We start from the raw sequence: 26,067 nt of genomic DNA on the forward strand, positions 1-26,067 counted from the left end.
AATCAGTCTCATGGACCTTCGCTGGACTCCCTCAATAGCAAGAGTGTCCTTCCTCAGACTAGGAGATCAAAACTGCACACAATACTCAAGGTGAGGCCTCACCAAGGCCCTGTTTAATTCTGCAAGACATCCTTACTCCAATACACAAATTCTCTCACTGTGAAGGGCATTAGCTTTCCTCACTGCCTGCTGCACCTGCATGCCCCCTTTCAGTGACTGTTCCACCATGACACCCAGCTCTCATTGCACCTCACCTTTTCCTAAACTTTCACCATTCATTAATAATCTGACTTCCTGTTTACCACCAAAATGGATGCTCACATTTACCCACATTATATTGCATTTGCCGAGCATTTGTCCACTTAGCCAGCCTGTCCAAGTAACCCTGCAGCCTCTTAGTATCCTCCTCACACCACACACTGTCATCCAGCTTCGTGTCATCTGCAAATTTGAAGGGATTGCATTCAATTCCTTTGTCCATGTCATTTATCAATATTGTGAACAGCTGGGGTCCCAGCACTGAACCCTGTGGTACCCCACTCATCACTGCCTGCCACTCTGAGAAGGACCCATTTATTCCAACTCTCTGCTTTCTATCTGGCAACGAGTTCTCTCTCCATGTCAATACATTACCTCCAATACCATGAGGTTTAATGTAACTCACTAATCTCTTGTATGGGACCTTGTCAAAAGCCTTTTGAAATTCCAGATACACACTATCCACTGAGTTCTGAGGGAGGGTCACTCAATCCGAAATGTTAACTTCGATTGTTCTCCACAGATGCTGCCAGATCTGCCGAAATATTTCATCAATTTTTGTTTTTGTTGTCCACTGATTCAGCCTTGTCCACTCTCAACTGATCACATCCTCAAAACCTTCCAGAAGATGTGTCAGGCCTGAATTGCCTTTCGTAAATCCATGCTGACTTGGACCGATCCTGTCACTGCTTTCCAACTGCTCAGTTATTGTATCTTTAATAACTGACTCCAGTGTTTTCCTCATGTATAATTCCTCATTTTCACTCTCCCTCCTTTTATTAAGAAGTGGGGTTATATTGGATACTGTCTAGTCCATTCAGAGTCGACAGAATGCCAGAAAATGATCACCAATGTGCCCACTATTTCTACACCCACTTTCTTAAGGACTCTGAGTTGCAGAGCATCAGGCCGTGGGGACATATTAAGTTTTGATAGCATCAGCTTCTCCAAGACCATTTCCTGACTAACAAGGATTACCTTCAGTTCCTCCTTCACACTTGACCCACTATCCCCTTGCATTTCCTTTCAATAGGATGTGCATCCCTGGATATTTGGTTCCCAGCCCTGAACCCCTTGCAGCCACGTCCCTGCGCTACAGGCTCATTTACCTTGTTTCATATACTCGATGCATCGAAGTACAACACCCTCAGTCATGCACTGACTGCCTCCTTCTCATAGTTATTTCCTTTAGAAATCATAGAATCCCTACAGTGTGGAAGCAGGCCATTCAGCCCAGACTGACACTTCAAAAAGCATCCTACCCACCCTACAATACCCAAGGATAATCCTCCTAACCTACACATCTTTGTGACAATGGGAGGAAATCCAAGTAGCCACGGGGAGAATGTGTAAACTTCACACAGACAGTCAGTTGGAATTGAGTCTGTGTCTCTGGAGCTGTGAGACAGCAGTGCTAACCACTGATCGACCATTCCACGCTGCGGTGCCTCAAGTTCGATTTCTGATCCTTTCCATACTGTTTATCCTATTACTTGGTCTGGATGCTTTAATAAAGTGTCCTGAGACCGTACATTCTTTCATTAGTTTAAATTCATCGGAAGCTTGATTTACCTTGGTTTGTGTGGTACCACTTTGTCTTTTATTTTCTGGTAACAATCAATCCCATCACTACCCAGTAAACCTACCTTCTCCCTTAACTTTCATTTCCTCATTTTCCATCCAACTGTTCCAGTTACTTTCTCTTTGAATCATATTCAGGCTGATATTTATCCCTGAACCAACATCTCTCAAAATGTTCCTTGGTTCATTGTTGCTTCTGGGATCTTGCTGTGTACAATCTGGCATCCACATTTCCTACATTACAACAGTGACCTCATTTCAAACAAGTCCCACACTGTCTGCAAATGTCTTTGGGACAGCATGGATCTTTCTTTTCTTTGGATGAACTGGGAATCTTTCAGATGTGAAAGATGCCGTTCCAATGTTGCACAGTCCTCCTCCTGAACTACAGTTTCTGCTTTGCCTCTCTCTTTTGTGAAAATAGACCGGAAGTTTTCATGAAGAACCATTGCTCCATCTTGCACCACCGCACACAAGTTCCCTTCCTGCTCTAGAATGGGCCTCATACATTCCTTCATTCTCTTCTTGTTCTTTCTGTGATTATAAACATCACTGGGATTTCCTTCACTTCATTTGGACACATCTCATCCTGTCAGCTCTTTGCTTTCCTCAGGTCCTGGTAAATTTCACCCCTGCATTTTGTCTTTCAGCCACTTTTACCCAATCCCTGCCCAGTTCAGTAAAATGGTTTGTTCCCAAATGAAAACTTTTACACTTGCTCCATGGTTCTCCATTTCCATCCCTCCTCTCAATCTCACTGAGTTCTGATCACTGTCACTGAAATGCTCCCCCATTGATAGCCCTTCCAGCTGCCCACATTCATTCCATAAACAATGGTCCAAAACTGTCCCTTCTCTTTCACCATCACCTTCTCAGGGGCAATTAGGGATGGGCAATAAATACTCGCCCTGTCAGTGACACTCACATCCCAAGAAGCAATTTTAAAAGGCCCTGTCCTTTTATGGGGTTTGTTAGGTATTGAATACAAATGTTCAAATGGATTGTTTTGCCAGTGAATGTTCAGAGTTGAAATCCCTTTGAATGGCCGGGATTAAAATTGTTTCTCTTGTCTTTCAGGCCGTGAGAACTCTCAGCCCAAGCTGACCCTGCTGCCCCCCTCCCCAGAGCAGGTCAATGCCAAGGGCACTGCCACCCTGGTGTGCCTTGCCAATCACTTCTATCCCGATGAGCTGGAGGTGCAGTGGAAGAAGGACGGTGCAGTCATTTTGGACGGGGTTCAGACCAGTAACTACCTGCGAGCTTCGGACAGCACCTACAGTGTCAGCAGCCTGCTGACCCTCTCTGGGTCTGACTGGGAGTCCAACGCTTGCTTCTCCTGTGCCTTCACCCACGTGACCCTCCCCTCCCCCCTCAGCAAGAGCATCAGGAGATCAGAATATGTGTCGAGTGTTTGAGACAGTCCACAGAGGAGACACAACTTTAAATAGAACAGGGCTGAGCTGGCAGGGCAAAGGTCATTGTCAGCACTGAATTTCAACTCTCTTCCTTCTTTGGATTGGCTCAGAGACACTTCTGAGGTTCAAGGGTTAAGGCAGGTCATTTGGATCATCAAAAACAAGCTTTACTCTGTGTCAAACCCCATGCTGACCCTGTTCTGGGAGTGTTTGATTGAACAGTGAAGACTCGTGATGCCAAGTAAAACCTCTCAAAGATGCTGAAAAGTGCCAGCTGTACAAAAACAATGTGAACCTCAGAAGTCTCTGCTTCAGTAAACCAGATCTCCTTCCTGCTCAGCCACCAGTTCCAATTTAAGGTTCTGTCACTGTTTAAAGGGACAGGATTAGATTAGATTAGATTACAGTGCGGAAACAGTCCCTTTGGCCCAACAAGTCCACACCGACCCGTCGAAGCGCAACCCACCCATACCTCTACACTTACCCCTTACCTAACACGACAGGCAATTGAGCATGGCCAATTCACCTGACCTGCACATCTTTGTGACGGTGGGAGGGAACCGGAGCACCCGGAGGAAACCCATGCAGACACGGGGAGAATGTGCAAACTCTACATAGTCAGTCGCCTGAGGCGGGAATTGAACCCGGGTCTCAGGCGCTGTGAGGCAGCAGTGCTAACCACTGTGCCACCGTGCCACCCACTTATGTCATTGAGAAAATCTCCACAAGTGTTTTCCTCAAGCTCCATTCTGGCTGTGAATTTGTGCAGCTTCCTCTGTCTGGGCTGTTAATTGAAGTCTGTTTTCTGTCAATGTCAATCTGGAAAAAGGAATAAAGATGAAGAAGATTCAGTCTCTGTCTCGTGTGTGTTTTGGGAATGGCCAGAGTTGAAACCTCAGGGAAAGGTGTGTGAAGTGTTAACCTCCACTTCAAGGCCTGGAACAAGAGGGGGGAATTGAGGGGGTAATGAGGTCCCTGGAGCAGGAGTGCAATTCTACAACTCTGTCCAGTAGGGATACTTTCAGAAGGAATGCAGGGCCCCAAGGAATTATTTCCCAATAAATGGAGAAAAGAAGGAAGGCAGGAAAGGACACTGGGGAACACAATAATCTGATGGAAATTCCCTCACCCATCCCTTAGGCACAGCAAGATCGCAGGCCAAGAAATTCAACTCAGCTGTTTGTGAGGCAGTGCTATTGGGAACCCTGTATTGATGAATATGACCAGCAGGCTCTTGTTACTCAGAATAACAATTCTACAGGGTTTGAGAAATAAATATTCCATAAATTAGACCTGGATTTTCTTTCCTCTTCAAATGGGGCGGAATTGCCCCGTGTGTCCCGAGGGTCAGATTGAGAATGTTCAGTCCGGGGGCATCTGGGAGTCACGGCTGGGGAGGACCATCAATAATAAATCTTGTGCTTTCATATTCTGTAGCCCCTGGGCCATCTCAGTGAGGATCATCCAGGGCTCAGGGTGGATTCCAGAGCAGCTCATTGTCCTGACTGTTGTGTTCCTCAGTCCACATGTGGCTCCAGCAATCTCAGTCCATGGCTCTTGTATCAGTGGGAATCCATGGGACTGAAATCTTATCCAAACAGACCCTCACACAGTGGGGAGGCTGCTGGTGGCTGAGTAACCCTTTGGATTCAGTCCCAGATTCCACTGTGGCTCTTTCATTCAAACACTGCATTAGCACACTGACACCACATTCAGAGGGCAATCCTGAGATGGGGCAAGTTTGATTCTTGATTCCAATGTGAGGACATGGGGGCTGGGTGTGGAATGTCCAGTCTGAAACTGGTATTTTATAATGAAGAATAGAAACTGTTGTTATAATAAAGTCAGGTGTTGATGGGAGTGAGGAATATCTCAGTGATCTGTCTCCAGAATCCACAGACTACACACATCCTTCTGTCAGACCCTGAAGGCTGAAATCAGCTCGACATCATATATTTCTCTATCATTCCCAGAAAAGGTGAAGTATTCTCTGCCTCTCTGGGACAGGACATTTTAAAAAGGGCTATGGGACTCTGAATGACAAAGCCAATGGAAGGATCTGGAGCTGGCTCTGTGAAATGTTAGGGCACAGAGGATGACACCAGAAGCAATTCAATGTTGTTGCTCTCTCCTTTGAAATTGCTAAACTGGTAACAATTACTTTTTGCTCACAATTTGCCCCCTTGTATTCGATCCACGTGCCTTTCCTGCTTTGCTTCTTTTTGACTTGAGTCTGTGGGTAATTCCACCAAAACCAAATCTCCTCACACTCATCCTGGCCCCTGAAGAGATTAGAGACAAATAAAAAACTGCAAATGCTGGAATCCAAGGTTGACAAACAGGAGGCTGGGAGAACACAGCAAGCCCAGGCAGCATCAGGAGGAAGAGAAGTCGACGTTTTGGGTATAACCTTTCTTCAGGAAGTGGGGTGGGTGGGTGTTGGGGGAGCTGCAGATAAAGGGAGTGGTGGGGGCAGAGTGGTTAGGTGGGGATAGGTGGAGACAGGTAGAGGATAGGACCTGGTTGGTCGAGGGGAGGGATGATTCTGGATTCATCGACCAAACAGGTCATACTCTCTATCTTTCTCAACCTATCCCCACCTCACCACCTTGCTCCAACCCACCCCTTTATCTGCAACTCCCCTCACACCTATCTCCCCTTCCTGAAGAAGGGTTACACCTGAAATGTCGACCCCTGAAGAGATTAGACGAGGTTATTTCACTGAATCAAATCATCGAGCCCATCAATCCTGAGAACAGATTCCAGCATTGAAGTCATATTTCCTGTTTGCAAATGTAAAGTGTCTCTCAGGCTGAAAGAAGGAAGCTTACGATTGAGAAATGAATGAGCTTAACCCAGATCCTGAACAACAGCACAACAGAATGGAGTGATATAAATCAGAAACAGTATAAATACAGGGCAGCCTATATACTGTAGCTCACACTGAGTGCAGCCAGCACAGAGGGGAATGCTGGGAAGTTTGGTCAGTGTGGGAGTTCGGTGAACTGGGGGAAGGAGTCTACCTTTGCTTTTTCAAACTGATTTGGAACTGTCAGTTCAGCTGCTGAGAGCCTGCACATGTACTTGGTTTGAATGAAACAAAATGATAAACAAGAAAATAGGAATCTGGGATTTGTTTAGTTTGAGGGGCTGTATAAATAGACTGCTTCGGGACATGTCCATTAGGGAAGGTTAATAAATGGAAAGTACTGAAACTTCAAAACAGAATGAAGACAATTACTGCTCTAATGAAGGAATGGATATTTTTCAGTTGTAAGTAAGATCAACATTTCTTTATTGCATTGAAATGATTCAGGGTAAATATATCTGCAGTGAATGTATAAAAATACAGGAACTCCTGCTCAGGGAGTTTGGAATGAATGCTGAATTGAAAAAGCAGTGATATATCAGGGAGTGCCGGAGATACCTGGAGACTTAGTTCCAGAAGGAAGTTATAGGCCTCAGGACTGCACAGTTCAATTCCATGTGTAGTAAAGGGCAGGAGGGTACGACACACGAGGGAGGCAGAGAGGGAGTTGCAGAATACTGTGGGACAGGAAAACCCCTCACTCTTCTAAACTCCAGTGAGAACAAGGCCAGCCTTTCCAATCTTTCCTCATTACACAGCCCACTCATTCCAGGGATCAATCGGGTAAAACCCCTCTGAACCACCTCCAATGCATTTATATTCTTCCTTCAATAAGGAAGCCAAAACTACACACATTATTTGAGGTGTGAGCACACCAATGTCCAGGAATAACTGAAACATCACAGTCTCACTTTCTGGTCCCAAATCACACTTACTCTTACTTTTACCAGCCTTTTTACTGTCCATCTTTAATTGTCTTGGACAAGATGGTGCTGTTAGTAGAGCCACAATGTCCTTAGGAAGGGAATTCCAGAATTCTGACCCAGTGATGATATTTCCAAGTCAAACTGGTGAATAGCTTAGAGGGAACTTGCTGGGGTGATGTTCCCATTGTATCTGCTGCCCTTGTCCATCTTGATTCAAGTAATCATGGGTTTAGAAGGTGTTGTCTCAGAACTTTTGATGAATTTATTGCAGTGCATCTTGTAAATAGTACACACAGATGTTACTGAGTGTTGGTGTGGAGGGAATGGATGTGTGTGGAAGTGGTGCCAATTAAACGGGCTAAAATTTGATAAACAAAATTTAAATAAAATAATATAAAACAACTTAAAATGGAATAAAATAAAATGCTGCTGCTTTTTTGATAAAACATCACTGAATCCCAAAAAGTTAACTCCTCCTGTCCCCACCGAGGCTGCATCTGTTCCCTTTTTCCAACATCATGCTTCTATTTGAGATTTGTAGTATATTTTGTTTCTGTATCTGTTTTAATGGCATTCATTATAAGAGAAGTATTGGTCAGCACACGAGGGGCGATTTTGTCTGAGATGATCGAAAAGCCCTCACATTCACATTGACCTGAGAAGGCAGTGGTTTAACCGATCATCCAGCAGGTGGCATCTTTGCCTTTGCCAGCCGCAGGATAGTGCTCCAGTCTCTGGAGTGGGACTTGAAACCTGCAAGTTCAGGTGATGGTGTTACCACTGAGGCTGTTTATTCTTTCCTGGGATGTGAGTGTCACTGGTAAGACCAGCATTTGTTCCCCATCCCTAACTGTCCTGAAACTGAGTGGCTTGCTCGGCCTTTCAAATGGCAGGTAAGGGTCAGCCCCATTGTTAGAGTCCTGGTAGATTCAGACATCTACAACAGGTCTATAAGAACAAGGCCCTTCGGCCCAGTGAGCCAAAGCCAGTCAAACAACCACCTCACTATTCTAATTCCATGTTCCAGCACTTGGCCCGTAGCCCTGTATGCCTTGGCATCACAGCTGCACATCAAAATACTTCAATGTTATGGGAGAGCTTCTGCCTCAACCACCCTTACAGGCAGTGAGCCCCAGACTGCCACCACCCTCTGGGTGAAAATGTGTTTCCTTATGTTCCCTCTTAACATTCAGCCATTTATCTTTAATCTGTACCTCTCCGGTCATTAATCATGACGCAATCCCATGTCACCAAATCTCCCTTTATTGACACATAAACAGTCCTAAACTGTAATGCCTCATAGAGAGTCAGGCACCAGAGGCTCAGGGTCTCTGACACTCAGCCTGTTTATGTCACTGAGGATTCTCCCTGTTATATCCTAGTAACGATTTGAGTTTACCTTGTGAAATCCAGTTGGGAATTTTAATGGCATTGAATCTTCCACACACTCCCACCTCTCTTGATGCTCACCCTTGTCTAGTTAATTCTTCCCATTTCCTTCTCCTCTCTGAGTTCATTCCATTTCAGTAAAGTCTGTGATAATTCCATGGAGGATGTGCACGAGAAACTGCCACGGAGAATCTCCCAGCCCTACAAGGTTTGCAGCAAGCCTGGACTGTGCCCTTGTGTACCTTGCCTGAAGGATTCCATGTGATCTGTCAGTCTCCATCCCAGCCTGATAACCATCTCGGACATTGGAAGGAAATGCCCAGGGAGCAGGTTAACATGGTGCAAAAAGCCTTTCAGCTGAAGCTTCAGTGTTTGCGCTCAGTGTGCATTATCACTTGCTAATTGTTACCCTTTTACACGATAATGAGGAAAGAACGCTTGTTGGTGCAGTTTTCTTTTAATCATTTCAGAATATTCAAAGCTGTGAGCACAGAGCAGTCACGTTCACGGACAAGATGGTGAGGTCCCACAGACAGTAAACGAATGATGAAAAACCATCTGTTTTGTTGGCACTAGTTGAATAGCGAGCAGGATACCCAAGGGAACCTTTCAGAATGGGATCTTGTCGAGCCCGCTGAGGTGGGGTGGGGGTGGTCGGGGTGTGGTGGTGGTGGAGCCTCAAATGATGGAGCCAGAGACTGTGCAACTTTCAGCAGTGTACCACAGTCTCAGCCTGGATTCTGTGCTCTCATTTCTGAGGTGGCTTTCAACCCGATGACCATTTTGAGTATGAGGCAGGAGCATTGCCCATGGAGCCACGGTCAGTAACAATGTAAACTGTGTAGCTCTGAAAGCCTGAGTCTGCATCTGAGCTCTGAAGGATATCAGCTCATTCATCAAATCTGTTTCTGCCCCTCTGCAGGCTGACCAGGCTGTCGGTGCCTTTCCAACACTCTTTGCACTTTGGAGGCACGCTTTGATGGCTGTTTGTTAGATCTTTGCGTATAATTATTTTTTTGCTGATCCCACTGCTAATCCGCCCTTCAGTCAGACAAACCAGGTTCACCCATTTCAAGGCTCTGTTTCTGGGTGAGGCTCCAGTCTTTCAAAGAGATGAATTCAAGCCTCATCAGTTTGTTCATTTGAATTATATGCCATTTATTTTGATTTCTCCTGGGACGGGGCGGGCGTTGACGTGTCGGTTATTTGTTGCTCTTCCTGAATTGTGCTGGAGGTGGCGATGGTGAACCATGTAATATCTGGGAAGCAACTGACAGGTCATTCCCACTGGAATCCACTGGAATGACTGCGGGTTTGTTCGCAGTTAATGGAAGGAGTCGTTACCCATATTCCTTAGCTGCAATGCAAGTACTCTATAGTTACTGGAAGGCAGCTGTTCCACTGTGCCCGCACAACCCAAAGTCAGAAAGCACACAACACCAGGCTCTAGCTCAACAAGTTCATTTGAAATCACAAGTTTTTGAAGCGCTGGTCCTTCATCAGGTGTACCCCAGTCCACCATCGGTATCCCCCACATTACTGAACAGTACAAATAAACTGGGGTTCTGCGAGGATCCAACCGGCTTAATCTTAGAGAGAACAGCTCTTGAATCAGGATACCACAATGAAAATGCCCTGCATGCGATGGTATGCTTGGGAGCCTCCTGCAAAGCGCTTCTTTGATGTTTCCTCCGGTGTTTATGGTGGTCTGTCCCTGCCGCTTCCGGTTGTCAGTTTCAGCTGTCTGCTGTAGTGGTTGGTATATTGGGTCCAGGTCGTTGTGTTTGTTGATTGAGTTTGTGGATGAATGCCATGCCTCTAGAGGCATCAACAAACACATCGACCTGGACCCAATATACCAACCACTACAGCAGACAGCTGAAACTGACAACCGGAAGCGGCAGGGACAGACCACTATAAACACCGGAGGAAACATCAAAGAAGCGCTTTGCAGGAGGCTCCCAAGCACTGATGATGTCGCCTAGCCAGGGGACGAAACGTTTGCAACAAAAACTTCCAGCTCGGCGAACAGAACCACAACAACGAGCACCCGAGATACAAATCTTCGCACAAACTTTGAATCCTTATTGACTCTTCGATATTGTCCCTGTTCCTTCACTCTGTCCCAGTCCCAGAGGAATTGATGCCTGGAGTTCATGATCCCGCACTGTGTGAAGGTTGGTGTGAAAGGAGGCCAGTGTGTTGGAGCTTGGGCTCCTGCCTCAGGCCCAGGTGTAGGGGCCTGTTCAACAATCTGCACATTGTCCTTTTTCTCTTTCTGAATGAACTGGATCAAGTTGCAATAAGAAGCTGGCAACAAGGTGTCTTGTCTAAAATATTCCCAGCATTGGGCACAGAACTAGATTAGTCACAGGAGACAATGGGTAGCGATGGAAGAATGGTTTTCAGAATGGAGGGCTGTGACTAGTGATGTTCCACGAGGATCAGTGGTGGGAACTCTGTTGTTCATGATCTCCATAAATGATTTGGAGCAAAGTGTAGCTGGACCAATAAGTAAGTTTACGGTTGATACAAAGATTGGTAGAGTTGCAGATAATGAGAAGGATTGTCAGAGGATACAGCAGGATATTATATCAGTTGGATGCATGGACAGAAAAATGGCAGATGTAGTTTAATCCAGCCAAATGTGAGGTGATGCATTTTGAAAGGTGATGGACAGGTGGGAATTATACAGTGAATGGCAGAATCCTTTGGAGTATTGATATGCAGAGGGATCTGGGTGTGTATGTTGACAGATCACTGAAGATGGCAGCACGGGGAGGTATGGCTGTAAAAAAGGGTTATGGCATGCTTGTCTTCATTGGAAGGGGCATTGGGTATAAGGATAGACAAGTTATGCTGCAGCTTTATCGAACATTAGTTAGGCCACACTTGGAATATTGCATACAGTTCTGGTCACCACACTACCAGAAGAATGTGGATGTTTTGAAGATGGTGCAGAAAAAGTTTATCAGGATATTGTCTGGTATGGCGGATAGTAGTGCTGAAGAAAGGTTGAATAGACTGGGTTTGTTTTCACTGGAATGCGGAAAAATGAGGCGTGTGCTGATAGAAGTTTATAAAGTTGTGAATGGGATATGTAGAGTGGAGAATATGAGGCTTTTTTATCCCCAGGGTGGAGGGGTCAATTATTGGGGAACAGAGGTGCAAGGGGCGGGGGAATCTAAAAGAGATGTGTGAGGCAAGTATTTCACACAAAGGGAGTTGAGTGCCTGGAACACACTGCCAGAGGAGGGGGTGGAAGCAGACAGAATAGAATTATTCAAGAAATACCTGCACTAATGCATGAATAAGAAAGGAATAGAGGGATATGAATCCTGTAGGTGAAAACAGTTTCTGTGAGGAAGGCCAAAATGTGTCAGCACAGGCTGAGAGGGCCGAAGGGCCTGTTCCTGTGCTGTATTGTTCCTTGTTCTTTGGTCCCTGCTGTTGAATTGGATTCTCGGGAGCCAGCTCCGTATGAAGAGCCTGTTCTCATTCTTTTGTTGGAGTTCATGGGGCAGCTGCTGCTTCCTTGCTGCGTCACTGATCAAAAACAATGTGGGAAGCCTCTTGATATTTTAAATGCACTGTCTGCAGGAAAATGTTTGGCCGATGTTTTAATAAATATTGTTTAAAAAGGTAATGACGTCAATACACCAGTGTTGTTTACGGCTCGGAATATTTAACATTATGGTCCAAGATTTAAAAGGACCCTAACTTGTGATAATACATTTTCCAATGTTTCTCTCCCCTGACGTAGTATGAAGAGGTTTGCAAACGTGTTTTGATGAGGAAAGTGCATCTTCAACACCGTGTGACGGAGTGGGTGGCTGTTTGAATTCTCACTTGTGAGAATACAGTTTTAAATGTGTCAGTGTTACTTTCCCCACTCTCTGGGGGATGTCGCTGCCACTATCCCCACTCCACCCTTCGCTCTCGGGGTGATACTATTTTTAGCATCCTTTCTGTCTGAGAATGTCATTGTTCTTGTCCCCCCTCTCTCAGGGACTGGGTGGGTGTTTCACATGCACCTGGTTTGTTAGTTCCATTTACTCTCTTGTGAAATGGATGATCCCTGTTTTACTCTGGTAACAGTGAGTTAAAGCCCGGCACAGTTCACCCTTCATCTCTATCATATCTCTGGGCCTAAGGTTGGTCAGTACTGTCTGGGCCCAGAACAATCCCACCACTTCACGCAGTTTTTCCTCTTTCCTCTCTTTCCTGAACACCTTGTATCCAGGAATCCCTAGTCCCGCCCGATCTCTGTTAGAGCCACAGCATCAGATTTCTACTTGGCAATCTGTGTCTGTACCTCCCCAATACTGTATTATTGACCCATTTCAGTCTGTTTCCCATCAGTCAGGATCCTTAATTGGCAAAGGCTGCATTTAACGAATCTCAATGATTGTGGAGACCTGGGGAAGTTGGGAAAAATCAGAAGGATCAGTTGCACTATTTGCATTATGTACAGGGTCCGGGACGCAACAAGCGGTACCTGGGATGCCAGGGGGCCCGTTGTGCTCGGGTCTGGGACTGAGGAGCCTGTGATCTCTGGTCTCTGTCCCTGATTTGTGGGTCCTCTCTGAAGGAGACCATTGTGAAATCCATTGTCAAGATCGCCACCTCGTGGACTGGAGAAGCAAGAACATGCAGTGCCCGTGGGCAGAACCTGAATGTGATCAGAAGACAAGGTCAAAAATCATGCGACACCAGATTATAGTCCAACAGGTTTATTAGAAAACATAATCTTTCAGAGTCTCGCCCTTTCTTCAGATGCTCAGAGGAGCAAGCAAGGTGAATTTAATCAACAGAGAAAACAAACTCTGCTGTTCAGTTCCTTCTCGGTTGACTCCGTTCTCCTAAATGACATGAACAAGAGACAAGGCAGGAATAAAGAATATAAGGACACCACCAGTGACCTCCTGAAATTCATAAGAAACCTCACCCAGCACTTTGATGAAAAGTAAGAGGATGTGAACAATACTTAGTGACAATATATTCCTGCTTTTTCAGTTTTTAGCATCGATTCAAAGCAGAAAGAGTCTTTCTTTCTCCTTCCCTCCTTGAAACTCTTACTGAGATGATCAAACCCAGCCACAGTTCATGTGACGGGCTGAGGGATTGTCTAATGATTGAGAGAGGGGACTGGGTCAGGATTCCCTAGAATTTAGAAGGCTGGGATGAGATTTCACTGAAACATTTCAAATTCTCCAGGGCCCTGACAGGGTAGATTTTGGAAGGATGAACCCCTACCTGGGGATTCTAAAGCAGAGTCCCAGTCTGGGAATAAGGGGTTAGACATTTCGACCAGAGATGAGGAATGGGTGGCACAGTGGCTGGCGCCACTACCTTACAGCGCCAGGGACCTGGGTTTGAATCCACCTTCAGGCAACTGTCTGTGTGGACTTTGTATGTTCTCCCTCTGTCTGAATGGGTTTCCTCTGGGTGCCTCAGTTTGCTCTCTCAGTCCAGAGATGTGCAGGTTCATTGGATTGGCCATGGAAATGTCAGGTTAGGAGAGGGGGCTAGTTCTGGTAAGATGCTGCTTGTACTTGATGGGCTGAATGGCCTTCTTCCACACAGTCGGGATTTTATGATTCTATGTTGCTGTGGGTCTGGAGTCATATGTCAGTCAGTATGGGCAAGGACAGCAATCTGATGGACATTAGTGGGCCCGACAGGGTTCTCCCCCAACAATGGTCGTCATTAGACTCTTAACTCCAGAGTCTTTTTGAATTTAAAATTCCACTCCATGCATTGCCAGGATTTAGATTAGATTCCCTACAGTATGGAAACAGGCCCTTTGGCCCAACAAGTCCACACCGACCGTCCGAAAAGTAACTCACCCAGACTCATTCCCCATGTTCACCCCTGACTATGGGCAATTTAGCGTGACCAATTCACCTAACCTGCACATCTTTGGATGGTGGGAGGAGACCAGAGCACACGGAGGAAACCCATGCAGACACAGGGAGAATGTGCAAACTCCATAAAAGGCAGTCACCCGAAGCTAAAATCGAACCTAGGATCCTGGTGCTGTGAGGCAGCAGTGCTAACCACTGTACCACCGTGCTGCCCCATGGTGATCCCAGGTCCCCCAGAACATTATTTGGCTCTTTGGATTAAGGATCTAGTGATGATACCATTAACTCATTGCCTCCCCACATGTGAATCATCTCTATCTTGAATTTATTCAAACGCCTAAGTATCGATGAGTATCCCAAAGAATCAAAACCCTCCGAGTGAAGAAATTCATAGAATCCCTACAATGTGGAAATAGGCCATTCAGCCCAAACCGCCTCTCCAAAGAGCATCTCAACCAAACTCACTCCCCTATAACCTTGCATTTCCCATGGCCATTCCACCGAACCCGCACGTTTGTGGACTGTGGGAGGAAACCAGATCACCGGGAGGGAACCCAGGCAGACACAGGGAGAACGTGCAAACTCCACACAGTCAGTTGCCCGAGGGTGGAATTAAACCTTGGTCCCAGTGCTGTGCCAACCCATTTGATTCTGGGCAATAAATGCTGACATAGCAAGTGATGCCTAATCCAGTAAATTAATTAAGAAAAGATCAGTCAAGTTTTGGATAGGACTGTGGTGGGTTACTCCCCACATGCCTGGATGGATGCAGCTCCAAAAACAATCAAGAAGCTTGATATCTTCCAGTACAAAACAGCCTGCTTGATTGGCACCACATCGATAAACAGACACTCCCTCCACCACTGATGCTCAGGAACAGCCGTTTGCACTATCTACAAGATGAACCGCAGGAATTCACACCAAGTCTCTTGAGACAGCACCTTCCAAACCCACGATCATTTCCATGTTGAAGGACACAGAACACCACCAAAAACATGTTCCCCTCCAAACCACATAGAATCTTGATTTGAAAATATATTACTGTTCCTCCCTAAGGAATTCCCTCCCTAAGGGCGTTGTGGGTTTATCTACAGCACATGGACTGCAGCGGTTCAATAAGGCAGCTCACCACCACCTTGCAAAAGGCAGAATTGTGGCTCAGTGGTCAGTGCTGCTACCTCACAGCACCAGGGACCTGGTTCAATTTCACCCTGGGACGACTGTCTGTGTAGAGGTTGCACATTTTCACCATGTCTGTGTGGGTTTCTTCCATACAGTCCATAGATGTGTTGGTTTGGTGGATTAGCCATGACAAATTGCACATAATGTTGAGGGATGTGTTGGCTGGGTGGGTTGGCCGTGGGAAATGCAGCAGTACAGGAATGGGGTAAGTCCAGATGGGATGCTGTTCGTTGGGTTGGTATGGATTGGATGGGCTGAATGGCCTGCTTCTACACTGTATGATGATTCCATGAGTCTCAAGGGCAACACAGAATGTGTAGTAAATGCTGGCCCAGACAGCAACACCCATGTCCTCAGAGTGAGTTTTAAACAAAAAGACCATCTGCACTGCTTACTATTCCATCAGTCTTTGTGTCAATGTGGAACTATGATTCTCATTAATACATACAGTCAGTAGGTAAGGCCTCACCACAGAATCCTTGTGGTACACTACTCGTCACTTTCTTTCTCTGTTGTACGTCACAAATCCAGCCTCCTAACCAAGTCAAACGTTCATCTTCAATCCCATGGGTTTTAACTTTAGTCAGCAGACTGTTTAGAGGAAAATTATCATGTACTTCTGAAAGTTGATAAGACTATGTGCCCATTCAACTAATTTAGTTAATGCATTTGGTTCATTTGTCAGAACCTACCCATCACTAATCTATGTGGGCTATTTGCAATTCTCTACATATTCATTCTCTCGGTTATTAATTATAGTTTCCAATGAAACCCCCAAAAGAGATATTAGATTGACCAGTGTATAATTTCCTTGGTTCCCTCTCTCATCTTTCTTAAACCCATGGAGTTACAGCAAGACATTTTCCAAACTAAAGGAATGGTTGCTGCTTTAGAACCTGATGGGAAAAGCTTCTGAAATGTCTGCCTCCTCTTCCTTTAAACCCCTGAGGTCCTGGAGATCTGTCAGCCTTTAGAGCTGCTCACTCTCCAATGCTGTTTTCTGGCACGTATCAAGTTTCATGAATTCCAGTCTTCAATTCATTACTAACCTCCCTGGAATGGAAGCTGCATTATCCCATTCCTTGACTGTGAAGACTGACACAACTAATTATTGTACATATCGGCCATTCCCTTAGTCTCATTCATGGAATTTCCAGTTTGTTTTTAAAGGGCTCACATTGCACTGGAGCCCCCTTGATTTTCTAATTTTCGTGTAAAACATTTGTGTTATTCTTGTGACCCCTTGCAGGTCTCTTTCTCAATCACTTTTCTGTAACTCTTGCTTCCTTTTTGTCTTCCTTTGCAGTTCTTCATATCTTCCTTCAGTTGCCTGAATTCTCACTGATATTCCGACATTTGAGTGTTCCGAACCTTTTGTTTTCTGTTTTTTCCCCTTATTTTGTCAGCGACAATGTATAAACAAGTGGAGACGTGTTCCGTAATGAGCTGAATTCATCTTTAAACATCTCCCCATCTCATTGAGAGTCTGATCTGACAATTTTGGCTGACAGCAATCTCTGTTGTGTTCTGTTTTCTGGGAGGTGGGTGTCACTGGCATAGATCAGCATTTGTTCCCCAAGACTAGTTACCCTTGAACTGCTGGCCTTGCTGTGGCCTCTCAGAAGGCACCCAAGAGTTAACCAGGTTGCTGTGGGGCTGGAGTCACATGAAGTCCAGACTGGGTAAGGCTGAGGCTGGACAGCAATCAGGGATCATTATCGTGGTCACCATTAATGTGGCTTGCTTTGTGATTTGAATTCAAATTCCAGCACTTGTCTCTAGGGCCATAGTACAGTTCGATATATTGTGGCAGGACCAGGTTTTGTAACTCACCTGAAAGACAACAGCTCCCTCAGTTTTGCAGTGTCAGCCTTGTCTGTGTGCTCAACATAGGAATTAGGAGCAGGAGGAGGCAATTCAGCCCTTCGAGCCCACTCCGCCATTTAACATGACCGTGGCTGATCTTATCCTGGTCTCAACTCCACTCTCCTGCCTGCTCCCCATCGCTCTTTATCTCACTTTCCATCAGAAACACATCTTTCTTGAACCTGTTGTTTGATTCTGCCTCCACTGCACTCTGGGGCATTGAGTTTCACAGATTCACTACCCTCTGGGAGATGTAGTTTCTCCTCAGCTCAGTTTTGAATCGACCTCCTCTCACTCTATATCGATGACCTCTTGTTCCAGACTGTCCTGCAAGGGGGAGCATCTATTCAACATCCACCTTCTCAATCCCCTTTCACATTTTCTCTCCCTCAATCAGATCCCTCCTCATTCTTTTGAACTCCAGCGAGTACAAGCCCAAGCTCTTTAACTGCTCCATAGTAGGACAGCCCTTTCATCCCTGGGATCAGTCTGGGGAACATCCTCTGAACAGCCTACAGTGCCACCACATCCTTCCTCAAATAAGCAGACCAAAATTGGACAAAATACTCCAAGTGTGGCCTCCCCAATGCTTTCTATATGAGCAAGTTTATAATATATGATCAATGCTTGTTCAGATGGGCCATTGGATAAGGAGTGGTGGATGGAGATAATTCAGATAAATGTGAGGTGTTGTATTTTGGTAAGGCAAATAAGGACAAAGTCCTGGGGAGTGTTGCTGAGCAAAGAGACCTTGGAGTGCAGATTCACAGTTCCTTGAAAGCGAAGCCATGGGTAAACAGGGGAGTGAAGTTGGTTCCTGAAGAAGGGCTTATGCCCGAAATGTCGATTCTCCTGTTCTTTGGATGCTGTCTGACCTGCTGCGCTTTTCTAGCAACACATTTTCAGTTCTGATCTCCAGCATCTGCAGCCCTCACTTTCTCTCAAAGATTGATAGCTGAAAATGTGTTGCTGGAGAAGCGCAGCAGGTCAGGCAGCATCCAGGGAATAGGAGAATCGCCGTTTCGGGCATAAGCCCTTCTTCAGGAATCTCTTTGAGGAGAAAGTGAGGTCTGCAGATGCTGGAGATCTTTAAGGAGAAAGTGAGGTCTGCAGATGCTGGAGATCTTTGAGGAGAAAGTGAGGTCTGCAGATGCTGGAGATCTTTGATGCGAAAGTGAGGTCTGCAGATGCTGGAGAGCACGTTGATTCTCCTGTTCCCTGGATGCTGCCTGACCTGCTGCGCTTCTCCAGCAACACATTTTCAGCTCTGATCTCCAGCATCTGCAGACCTCACTTTCTCCTCAAAGATTGGTATACTTGCCTTTATTGGTCTGTGCATTGAGTATAGGAGTTGGGATGTCATGTTCTGGCTGTCCCCCAAAGTGGCCATTGTTGAGGACACCTTGAGAATACAGGGCTCAGTTCTGTCTTCCTGCTCTAGGAACAATGTTGTTAAACTTGAAAGGGTGGAAAAATGATTTGTAAGGATGTTGCTGGAGTTGGAGGGTTTGAGCTATAGGGAGAGGCTGAATAGACTGGGGCTATTTCCCCTGAAGCAATGGAGGCTGAGGGGTGACCTTATAGAGGTTTATAAAATCATGAAGAACATTGATAAGGTGAATAGCCAAGGTCTTTTTCCCAGGGTATGTGAGTCCAAAACTGGAGGCCATTGGTTTAAGGTGAGAGAGGAAAGATTTTTAGGGGATCTAAGAGGCAACGTTTTCATGCAGAGGGTGGTGCGTGTATGGAATTAGCTGCCAGAGGCTGTTACAATTACAACATTTAAAAGGCATCTGTAAGGGTTTATGAATAGTAATTGTTTAGAGGGATATGGGCCAAATCCTGGCAAATGGGAATAGATTAATTTAGGATATCTGGTTGGCATTGATGAGTTGAACCAAAGGGTCTGTTTCTGTGCTAAATGATTGTCTAGCTGAGTCTCTGTTTTAACTAGACAAAGCTTCTGAGACAGCAGTGACAGTGCTCCCACTGACCAGGTTCCAGTTTGTACAGGGCTACGCTCTCAGCTGGATGGTTGGGAGTTGGAGCTGATTTTAAGCTGTATACTGGAGAGGGGTAAGCAACCTTTTTGATCAAAGCCTCCAGAAATGTGAAGGTGACATTTATGAGCAATTCAGAGCAATGATCTCGTCAGTAATTTTGACTCCTGGGGCCTGCTGAGTACTAAAACTCAGCATTTAGTGATTGCTGAGAAATATCTTCATTGACTTGGACATTAATTGTACTTTTCAGGTTCCACAGTTTAATGAAGAGCCCAGAAGATTATAGCTTTGGGTTATTTCCCGATCTCAGTGTTGCTGTCTACAAGGCTGTGAAGGACAGAGTGGAAGAAGTACTTTCCAAAAGAATAGAGGCTGCTGATATCTTCAAAGGTTTGCCATCCCTTGAGTGGATATGAGACAGAACCACATGCATGCTTCAGGGCTAGAATGGAAAGAAGGAACTTGCATTTGTATCACAGAATCCCTATAGCGTGGAAGTGGGCCATTCAGCCCATCAAGTCCACATTGCCCATCTGAAGAGCACTCCACCCAGCCCCCTGTGCTATCCCTGTATTTTCCAATGGCTAATCCACCTAGCCTGCATATCCCTAGACACGATGGGCAATTTAGCATGGCCAATTTACTGAGGCTGCAGATCTTTGGACTGTGGGAGGAAACCAGAGCACCCAGGGAAGGCCACACAGACACAGGGAGAATGTGCAGACTCAACACAGACCTGCCTGAGGTGGGTCCCTGGTGTGGTGAGGCAGCAGTGCTAACCACTGAGCCATCGTGCACCCAAATGTATGGCACTTTTTATCACCTGAGGATGTTCCAAAGCAGGTTACTGCCGGAGATGTGGGCTTGGAACATGAATAAGGTTACATTTGTGCCACACAACTGCCAGTCAATGACTGTCTCCAACAAGAGAGAATGTAACTATCTCCTCTTGATGTTCAGTGGCTGTGTGGTGTGTGAACATATTGCCTTTGAGAAAATCCACCCCTGTGTATGTACTCCACTTACCAGTTAATCATCTGTGATCCTGCAAGCTGCACAGACTGAGATCAATTCACAGAATCCCAACAAGTCCACACCGAATCTCCAAAAGCATCCCATTCCCCCACTCTATTACTCAACATTTTCCCTGACAACTGCGCCTACCCACACATCCCTGAACACCATGGCCAATTTAGCATGGCCAATTCACCTGACCTGCACATCTGTGGATTGTGGGAGGAAACCGGAGCACTCAGAGGACACCCACACAGACCGGGGCGAATGTGCAAACTCCACATACAGTCGCCTGAGGGTGGAATCGAACCCAGGTCCCGCGCGATGTGAGGCAGCAGTGCTAACCATTCTGTACTGCCCATTATTGCTTGCTATAATGTCTGCTTCATGACTTGTAATGTGTTTTATTGTTTAAGTAAACCAACTCAGAGTTAATGGATTGATCATGGGACCAGTATCTTTAACATGTCACAGTGAAAGGCTGGAGAACACTGTGCAGATGAGGCCTATTGCACAAGCAGCTTAATCTGCAGGTAGAAAATACAAGCGACAGTCTCCGATCGTGTGAAAATGTATGAGGCAACATATGGACAAGGAACAAAAGTAGGCCACTCGGCCCTTTGAACCTATTCCCACATTCAATAAGATTGTGGTTGATCTGATTTAAACCTCAACTTTACATTCTCCAATAATGTTCCATCCCTTCAGTCATCAAGAATCTACCTCTGCCTTAAAAATATAGAAAGATTCTGCATCCACTGCCCTTTAAGGAAGGAAATTCCAAAGACTGGCAACCTTTGAGAGTAAAAACATGTTTCCTAGTCTCTGTTTTGAATGGACTCTCCCTTAATTTTAAACTGTGATCCCTGGTTCTGGACTCTCCCACAAGAGGAAACATCCTTTCCACATCCACCTGGTCAAGGCCCTTCATGATCTTGCATGTTTCAATGAAGTCTTACATTCAGTTTCCCCTCACAACACACCATAAGTTCTATGAGCTTTCCTGATGACTTGCTGTATCTACATACTGACCTTCTGTGATTAATGCACAGAGACCTATATATGGTTCCGGGGACACAGGCTCAAATCCCACCGTGGCAGATGGGGAATTTGAAATCAATTTTAAAAATCTGCAGTTAGGAGCCTAACGATGACCATGAATCCATGTCGATTGTCAGGAAAGCCCATCTGGTTCACTAATGTCCTTTAGGGAAGGGAACTGCCATCCTGACCTGGTCTGGCCTACATGGGAATCCAATCCTAAAGCAATGTGGATGACTGTTAACTGCCCTCTGGGGCAATTAGGGGTGGGCAATAAATGCTGTCTGAGTCAGTGATGCCCTCATCCTGTGAATGAATTATAAAGAAAATTCTGGCTATAAACAATCGATATAAGGATTAATGTCATTTGTAATGAATGAGCAGCCTTAATTCCAGGCCCTCATTATCTCCTGATTTATTCTCTTTCCCACCATAAAGCTACTGTTAGGAAACATGGAGACTATTCCTACCAGCTCTTGGATCTCTTCCCTATTTGTGCTGCTTTCCAGAACACAAGTGTCTTTCTGCTCCAGCCTCCATTCCTCACCCTCAAACTGTTCTCCCTCTCTCCACTCCTGACCTCTCACAGACCTGGACTATACCGGCCACGACAGCGGACAGCTGAAACTGACAACCGGAAGCGGCAGGGACAGGCCACTATAAATGCCAGAGGAAACACCACAGTAGCGCTTCACAGGAGGTTCCCAAGCACTGAGGATGTCACCTAGACAGGGGACGAAACGTTTGCAACAAACATTTCCAGCTCGGCGAACAGACCCACAGCAGCACTTATAATACCAGGGCATAGTAGGCTCCAGGCAACTGCGGGTAAATGGGATTAGTGTAGTTTAGTGTTTGTTGGTCAGCATTGACATGGTGGGCCGAAGGGCCTATTTCTGTGCTGTATGACTCTCGAACCTGGCTCCCTCCTTCTGTGAGGTGGCCGTGTTATGTTGCCCATATTTTTATCGAGGCACACAACAAAATCAGCACAAGCGGCGATAAGAATTCAGCTCTTTCAGCCTTTGAAAACCTCACCATCACATCACCCAATTAGTAAGTTAAAACAAGCAATGGGTAACAAGCACAGCTCCCGCCAGGGTTGGGGGGGTGATGTGTGTGGGACATGGTGGTGGGGAGGTGTGGTCGCTGGTCAAATAACAAAGACGTAGGAAGAGAGGGAGTGGGCCCAATTAAAATGGAATGGTAGTGGTGTGGGTAGAATCTGTGAATGGATACTTACCCATCTGACAGAGTGACATCCACGTGGCAATCTATTTTACGCTCCATAGAAACATAGAGGATAGGAGCAGGAGTAGGCCATTCGGCCCCTCCAGCCTGCTCTGCTATTCAAAATGATTGTGGCTGATCATTGAGCAATATACTGTAATCCCTCTCTACTCCCATATCCCTTGATTCTTTAGCCACAAGAGGTATCTCTACCTCCTTCTGGAAAACATAATGTTTTGGCATCAACCACTTTCTGTGACAGAGAATTCCACAGGATCACCACTCTCTGGGTGAAGACATTTTTCCTCGTCTCTGTCCTATAGGGTTTACCCCTCAACCTTAAACTATGAGCCCTGGTTCTGAACTTCCCCATCATTGGGAACAACCATCTTGTCTCATCTGGTTCCAATTTATAGCTTTCTCCAAGATTCCCTTCCTTCATTCTTCTCAACTCAAGTGAACACAATCCTTACCAACTCAACCTCTCGTTATACGTCAGGCCTGCCATTACAGAAATCAAATGGCATTCAGTAATTAATATTAACCAGCTCATTATGGAACACAGACTTTGAAGGTCAGGGTTTGAAGATAATCATTGCTAATTCTGAAATTCAGGTTTCTGTTGCAGTAATCTCAATGGAATTATTGGATACAATCTTACAACAGCAGAAATATGGGAGGTGTAAATGGAGGGTGCAGACAATGGCTGTGGATGCTGGGTGCAGACAGTGGGTGCAGACGGTGGTGTAGATGGTAGTGTAGACACGAGCAAGGCTTTGCGTGGTGACCAGACAAGTGGCTGTGTGGAATCACACAAAGAGCAGCCAGTGAGCCTGACACAGTCAGGGACACCCCCTGGTGCTGAAGGTCACATTGCTGCTGGCAAAGGTCGCATTTCATCTGAAACTGCACTCCCTCCCTACACGCTCCCCTCTTGTCCCCACATGCCTCATTACAACTCCTGGAGATGCCAGCCAGCACCCTGTGCCCTCGCTCAGTCTCCATTGACCTTGTCTCCATTAGCCTTGACCCTCCTTCCAAGCACCTACTTGGGCCTTCACTGAAGCTTGAGCCATTTCCTCTGACCCTTGGTGATAGGTTTGCTGTCTTGGAACAGCCTAACCTTATCACCATTAACTTGCACTGTCCTCTCAGCATGAAGCATAGATTGATACAGCGCAGAAGAGGCCCTTTGGCCCATTGAGTCTGCACCAACATAGTTACCATGAAAGGCACTCTAATCCCAATTTCCTACACTTGCCCCAGATCCTTAAATGTTATTCTATTTAAAGATTGTGAGGTTTCCACCCTCCACTACCTTCCCTGGCAGAGGGTTGTGTGTTTATAGTTTATATCACCTCAGGCTCATGGAGATTAACAAAAGCTCAACTCTTTGGGCTTTTTTAATGGATGGCAAGGTGGCTCAGTGGTTAGCACTTCTGCTTCACAGCACTAGGGACCTGGGTCGATTCCAGCCCCAGGTGACTGCTTCTGCACAGTTTGCACATTCTCCCTGTGTCTGTGTGGGTTTCCTCCCACATTCCGAACATGTGCAGGTTAGGTGAATTGGTCATGCTAAAATTGCCCATTGTGTTCAGGAATGTGTGAGTTTGGGCCTCTTGGGGCTGCAAGAGTTTAACCTCCCTCATTCAGACAGCTCCCCTCCCTGTAAGGTAATATTGCTGCTTTTAGTTTAGGGCTAATTGACCATTGAAATATGACTATAGCTCACCAGCATTAGCTGAGCAGGCAGCCACTACTGCAATGACCCTGGCTCCAGAAAATCCCCTTGTAATCAGGCAACACATTAGGGAACACAGTGTGCACTGACTCTGAAGTCCCTCCCTTACTGAGAATACACTCTCAGTATTCACCTTTCTCAGCTACCATCTCAAATTCACGGTAAATGCTGTGAACTATGATCCTGCCCTGCTAGCTACCAGATGAAGGAGCAGCACTCCGAAAGCTTGTACTTCCAAATAAACCTATTGGACTCTAACCTGGTGTTGTGTGATTTTTAACTTTAGCCATCTCACTGAGGTACCATCTCAGACTGAATTGTTTTTCATCTGAGATTTGAGAAGATTAAAGCCTAATCTTCAATCCCCATCACAAAACCCATTCTCTATCCACCGCTAAGAGACAAATACCTCAGAGTCACCTACAGGCATCACAGAGTAACACACTCACACTCAGTGAGATACCGATGATCAGAACAGAATAACACACACACTGAGAGAGCCAGACATCACTGGGTAACATGCTCACACTCCATGCTGCCTGTAGGTGTCTCTCTGAGCGTGAGCAGGTTACGCAGTGCTGCCAGTCAGTGTCTCTCCTCAGGCAGCTGAAGAAATTTGGCCATCTTAATGAGCTGCCATCTCAGACTGAATCAGCTGAACTGTTTTTCATTCATGATTTGAGAAGATTAAAGCCTAATCTTTAATCTCCAGCACAAAGCCCATTCTGTATCCACCGCTACGTCTGGACCAACAGAGTGAGGAGGGAATGCCTCAGATTGGAATTATTGAGTCCCAACAACTTACAGTTTCTGTTCTGTTCATAACCTTGACAGATTCCAGATCAAATGGATCATTTAAAAGTGATTGCTGATTGGCTGTCTGTATCATCAACAACAGAATGACATGTAATTGATTGACAGGCAAAGTAGCCAATTGTGACAATAACCTGCTGAAATGCAGCCAATCAGCTCAGGGCAGCAGTCCATTTCCAATGTACACAGCCCTCCCCTTCACTGTGTGATCATGTAGCATTGCCCTCGAAGAAGGACATTGCTTGTCACTGGCCACTTGGCTGTTTCCTTTCTTTCTCTTGGTGGAAATTGAATAAAGATTTGTACACCTTGTGTCTTTCACTGTGTCCCACGCCTGCATACACACAACATGGGTGCTGGGGAAAATATAAGCAGTACTACAGTTCGGCGATAGTGTGGGGGTGTTATAAAATAAAAGAACAGGAGTGTCAGATATCTCTTACTTTAAAAAATCCAAAGTACACAGAGACAGAGACTGAATCTTCTTCATCTTTATTCCCTTTTCCAGATTGACATTGACAGAAAACAGACTGCAATTAACAGCCCAGACAGAGGAAGCTGCACAAATTCACAGCTACAATGGAGCTTGAGGAAAACACTTGTGGAGACTTTCTCAATAACATGAGAATCCTGTCCCTGTAAACAGTGACAAAACCTTAAAATGGAACTGGTGGCTAAGCAGGAAGGAGATCTGGTTTACTGAAGCAGAGACTTCTGAGGTTCACATTGTTTTGTACAGCTGACAGTCTTCAGCATCTTTGAAAGTTTTTACTTGGCATCACAAGACAACACTGTTCCCATCATACACTCCCAGGACAAGGACAACATCAGATTTTACACATCATAAAACTCTTTCTAACCTGTCCCAATAA

At 45.7% G+C, this 26,067-nt stretch overlaps 1 pseudogene; it reads right to left on the reverse strand.

The window, feature by feature from the left end:
- The window catches only part of LOC122552870 (uncharacterized), a 1,138,103-nt pseudogene that overhangs the window by 1,039,976 nt on the left and 72,060 nt on the right, over positions 1–26,067 (reverse strand).

The sequence above is a fragment of the Chiloscyllium plagiosum genome, unplaced genomic scaffold (assembly GCF_037043375.1).
Source record: "Chiloscyllium plagiosum isolate Xiang-an unplaced genomic scaffold, Cpla_swu_hap1 HiC_scaffold_9, whole genome shotgun sequence".
Taxonomy (NCBI): domain Eukaryota; kingdom Metazoa; phylum Chordata; class Chondrichthyes; order Orectolobiformes; family Hemiscylliidae; genus Chiloscyllium; species Chiloscyllium plagiosum.